The sequence below is a fragment of the Chionomys nivalis genome, chromosome 2 (assembly GCF_950005125.1).
Source record: "Chionomys nivalis chromosome 2, mChiNiv1.1, whole genome shotgun sequence".
In the NCBI taxonomy this organism is placed as follows: Eukaryota; Metazoa; Chordata; class Mammalia; order Rodentia; family Cricetidae; genus Chionomys; species Chionomys nivalis.
Window position 1 is genome coordinate 92,541,069 of NC_080087.1, and position 5,818 is coordinate 92,546,886.

The 5,818-nt window shown below is 38.0% G+C and overlaps 1 pseudogene; it reads left to right on the forward strand.

Moving 5' to 3' along the window:
• Window positions 1-4,960: 4,960 nt before the first annotated feature.
• LOC130870134 (40S ribosomal protein S9-like) lies at window positions 4,961-5,578 on the forward strand (annotated as a pseudogene).
• Window positions 5,579-5,818: the final 240 nt, after the last annotated feature.

Consider the following 5,818-nt stretch of genomic DNA (forward strand, 5'->3'; position numbering starts at 1 on the left):
CCTGAGTTGCTTTTGGTCATAGTCTTCAGCAAAGCAAAAGAAATATCTCCCATGTTTATGAATTGATAGGATTAGTATAATGAAAATTTCCATTCTAATAATAGTAATCTACAGTTTAAATGTAAGATCCATCAATATTCCAACACAAGTCTTCATGGAAGGTAAAAAAAATAATTTTTAGCTTCTATATAGAAATACACACACACATACACACACACACAGGATACCTAAAATAATGTTGAAAAACAATAGAACTCGGGTAGGTTTTACCATCCCAGATTTCAAGTTGTGCTACAAAGATATGATATAGTAATCAAAACAGCATGGTATGGCATTAAAAACAGAAACATTAATCAATTGATGAATCAGATTGAAGACCCAGACATAAGTCTTACAGACACCTTATTTTTGATAAAGAAGCCAAAACATACACTAGAGAAAAGACTACATTTTCAACAAATGATGCTGGTCAAACTGGATGGCTGTATGTAAACGAGTGAAAAGAGATCTGTATTTATTACCTCGCACAAAAGTCAACTCCAAATGAATCAAGGGCCTCAACATGAGGCCCAAACCCCAAAATCTGATAGATGAGAATAGTCTTGAAGTCATTAACACAGAAGACTTTCTTAACAGGACACCATTAACACTAAAACCAACAATTAATAAATGGTACTTCATGAAACTGAAAAGCTTCAATATGGCGAAGAACACCATAAACTGGGTAAAACATAAGAATAAAGAGTTTTAACAATTGCACATCCAATAGAGGATTAATATCTAAAATATATAAATACTGGAAATCAAGAAAACTAATAATGCAACTAAAAATGACGCATTACAGAACTGAACAGAGAGTGCTCAAAAGATGACACACTAATGACAGAAACACTTAAAGAATGGCCCAACATCCTTCATGTACAGGGAAATGCAAATCAAACTGCTTTGAGATTTCATTTTTCAGTAGTCAGAATGGACAAAATCAATACAACAAATTAGAAGTCATGCACACAAGAATGTGGAGTAAGGGGGACTATTATTACTAATAGGAGTGTAGACTTGTACAGTCATTATGGAAATTAGTTACTCAGGAATCTGGGAATAGATCTGCCTCAAGATCCAACTAGAGCACTCTTGAATGTAAACCCAAAGGGCTCTACATCCTACTGCACAGACACTTGTTCATCCATGTTCATTCCTGACATGTTGATAATAACCAGAAACTGGAAACAACCTTGGTGTCTATCAGCTGGTGAATGGATAATGAAAATGTGGTACATTTTATTATTTATTATTAATAAAACCCAAAATTATGAAATTTTCAGGTAAATTGAAGGAGCTAGGAAAACATATCATGAGTGAGGTGACCCAGACACAAAAAGACAACTATTGTGTATTTTTCTTATATGTTGATGTATAGTTATGAAGAGATGGGGAGACTGGGATGGAAAGATTCAATGAGGAAGAGGAGGATAAATGAGAGGGGAAAGAGAAAGAAAATGGGGAAGGACAACTAACACTAAAAGCTATTTAGGGGGTCACATGGAAATTTAGTACTGTAGAAGCTTCCTAAAATGTATACGTATATGAAAGGATTCTAAATATAATCACCAAATCAAAGGGGAGACAATGCCCCAACGAGATCTTTCACAATCAAGTAAAACCTCTAGTAATAGGAATTAATTACATTTAGTTGAATCGCTGGCCAAAGGGACCCAATGGACATCCTCAAAAATCTCAGCTACTGCTAAAGCTAATTGGTTGTTTTCCATAACTGATGGCTAGGCCATTTTGGTGAAGATGATTCTTGCATATCTCACTGAACACAGAGAAGTCAAGCTGGTGCCTAACTAGAAGCTTTGTTCCTACTGGTCAATACTCATGGCACCAGAAGGTCTTCTGCACACTATCAATCTAGCACAAATCCCAAAATCTACAATGGTTGCCCACCTGTATGGTATGCTGGTGTAAGCAACCACTCCATGGCCTACTCCATGAGATGGAACCCCTGCCTACATTGCTGTCATAGCCATGGACCTCAGATTGGATAGGCCATGGGTATATGGAAAAACCAGACAGTATTGCTCTGTTCAAGGGACATAGCAATGTAATGACTCCTAATGGCATTTTGCTATTCCTATAAATTAGTGATTCACTTAGCCATCATCAGAGAAGCTTTTTCTTGCAGTATATGGGCTCTAACACGGAGAACCACAACTGGACAGTGTGCAGACATTGAGAGGTTTGGGGACACTTAGTCCTAAACGAATGTCTTCATCAAAACATTCCAATTAAACAGTGTCTTCTAGATGCAATAGGACTGATAAGCACATGAAATCACAGAGGCTGTGCAAGATGCACAGAACAGGTATATAGGTTCAAGATAGACAGTGTTCTAGAATTTAGAAGAGGAAGTGGACATGGGCTCTCACCCTCAATGGAAAAGTTACCTGCAATGAACACTTGCTTGCAAAGGAAAGTTAGTTTTCTATAACGGAGTATCACTGGGTGTACTAGTTACACTTAAGGCCAGTCCCCATACCTGATAGTCGATGGCCAATACAAAATGAACTCAATGGTATTTTTGTAGCGTTTTTTGTCTCATATTGCTTTGTTTGGTCTTTTTTTTTGTCTTATTAGTCTGTTGCCTATATATTATGGCTTTCAATCTTGTATTTCTACAAGTTGCGTGTGTATTTCTTGCATTTTTCTTGTTTTTTTTTTTTAAGTGTATTTCTTGTTTGTTTGAGAGAGAAAGAAAGAGATAGAGAGAGAAAGAAATGGGTTGAGTTGTTTGGGTAGGAGGTGGGAAGGATCTGGATGAAGTTTGGGGAGGAGAAACTTTGAACAGAATATATTGTCTGAAATTTTTTTCAAATAAAAAATCAAATAATGCTAATTAGCATAGGTGGACTGTAGCCTGTATTGAAACAAGTCATTTTCCCCCCACATTGTTTGATGAAAGTGTTTTATCACAGCAATAAAAAGAAAACTAGAATATATCCAAAATTTCACCTTATAAAATTGCCCCTTCTAAGAGAATGCAACCAGTTGTGTTCTATAATAAAATTCCCTATACCATATAGCTTGTAACTAACAGATGCATTTTTTGAAGCTCTGGAACAACACCACATAACGTCCTCCTGGGGCTGTAATTTGATAAAATATGTCCAAATAAAGATGAGTTTCACAAGTAGCAGTCTCCCAAATAATCTTTGAACTATTAGACTGTGGTAAGGTGAGGTTCCTGGAAGTTTTCAGGAATGTTCCAGGACTCAAGTGACATAAAAGGAGTAAACTCTCAGGAACTATTGTTCTGTTAACAGACAATGTCTCAGGTATAAATATATAAAAAATTTACAAGATCCATGTAAAGAAAATCGCAAAACATGGAGGAACTAAATTAACAGAATATCACATGTTTGTTGATAGAAGAAGGACTTGATAGCTTCAAGTTGAAAGTTAACACAATCTCGGTCAATATCTCAGCAAGGTATTTGGTTCATAACTACAAACTGACTCTGAACTTAAAGGATCAAAACATAAATTTAAAGAAAAAGAGGAAAAGAAGGCGAAGGTAGAGGAGAAAGGGTAATGAAGTTGGAAGACCTAGACAAGGCTTCAAGATTACCTTGGTTATGTGATCAATATAGTAGGAAGTTGTAAAAAAAAAATTGAAGTATCATTGGGATAAAAGAGAGAGCTTGGAATACATCCACACTTATCTATTCAGAAAGTCTTTGACAAAGCAGCAAAGGGGACATACCAGAGAAGCAAATCTTTTAAAAAAAAAATGGTACCTTGAAAGCTGAAAATGAGAATGTGAAATAGTATGGCTATTCTAGAGAATGTGAAATAGTATGGCTATTCTAGAATGTGAAATAGTATGGCTATTCTAGAGAATGTGAAATGGTATGGCTATTCTAGAGAATGTGAAATAGTATGGCTATTCTAGAGAATGTGAAATAGTATGGCTATTCTAGAGAATGTGAAATAGTATGGCTATTCTAGAGAACCTTTTGGCATTTCCTTAAAGGTTAAAACAAAGAGGTGCCATATAATCCAGCAAATTCACTTCTAGACTTATTTCCAAGAGAACTGTAGCCATTTGCCCATGTATAGACTCGCTTAAAAATAAACATTACAGTTTCAACTGTAAAAGTCAAAATGCGAAAACAATTTAAATGTCTAATGATTGATGAATTGTTCAACATGAAGGGGCATATGGAATGTTATATGATCTTACAGAAGTGAAATATGGACACTACCTACAATCCTGATAAGGTACAAAAGGATATAGATGTAAAATTCCCCTATTGTGTGTTTCCATTTATATATTAAATATCTCAAATTTAGAGAGTAAATTTGTGGGTTCTGGAAGCTAAAGGAAAGCTCATGTGAAAATATTCCTGGTGGATTCTGAGTTTTATTGTTGGGATGACGGAGAAATTGGATAGTGATTGCAACTGTCTAATTCTGAGACTAAACTGTCTAGCTGCACTTTGTGTGTGTGCATGTGTGTGCATGGTGGGTATATGTGTATTCATGTGTGTGTGCACCTGTATGTGGAGGTGCACATGCCTATGGAGGACAGATGTCAATATTGAATATATCTCCTTTGATCACTTACCAGTTCTCTCACCGAACCTAGAGCTAATGATTCAGGTAGGCTGGGTGACCAGCGGGTTTTGGGGATCTATCTGTCCCTACCTCCTCAATGGTAGGGTGATAGGTACACACTGCCTCACCCTGGCTTTTACATGGGTGTTGAAGATTCTATTTGAGGTCTTCATGTTTGCATAGCTGGCACTTTATCAACAGAAGCAGCTCCTGGGGCCCAGCTACACACTGTAGAATTATAAATTTTGTTATATATAATATATATCAATAAAATATTATTAAAAGCCAAGTAACATGAAGAACAGAGATAGTTTGGGTTTTACAAATCCCAACAGCAGTCGTGAGCTCCTAGGCGCGGCAGGCCTAGAGACGCCAACATGCCGGTTGCCAGAAGTTGGGTTTGTCGTAAGACCTATGTGACCCCACGGAGACCCTTCGAGAAGTCGCGTCTCGACCAGGAACTGAAACTCATCGGAGAATATGGGCTCCGGAACAAGCGTGAGGTGTGGAGAGTCAAATTTACCCTGGCCAAGATCTGCAAGGCCGCCCGAGAGCTGCTAACGCTGGACGAAAAGGACCCACGGCATCTTTTTGAAGGCAATGCTCTGCTGAGGCGACTTGTTCGCATTGGGGTGCTGGATGAGGGCAAGATGAAGCTGGATTATATCCTGGGCCTGAAGATTGAGGATTTCTTGGAGAGGCGGCTGCAGACCCAGGTCTTCAAGCTGGGTTTGGCTAAATCTATTCACCATGCCCGTGTGCTCATCCGCCAGCGTCACATCAGGGACTGCAAGCAGTGGTGAACATCCCGTCCTTCATTGTTCGTCTGGACTCCCAGAAGCACATTGATTTCTCCCTCCGGTCTCCTTATGGTGGTGGACAACCAGGCCGAGTGAAGAGGAAGAATGCCAAGACGGGCCAGGGTGGTGCTGGAGCTGGTGATGATGAAGAAGATTAAGTTAATGTCTCCCTAGACTGGAGAATTGTCTAGTTTTCCAGTTGGCTAATAAAACAGAATTAACACTTGGGAAACAAACAAACAAACAAACAAAAACAAATCCCAACAGCAGCATTCAAGAGGGTAGGATACTTTCTGTTTCTAATTTAACATTCATTTGCTTATTTATTTTTAAATGCCATGTTATAGGAAGAAAAACACTGTTCTTACGGTGCTCTGCGAATTCTAGCACTGTTGAAT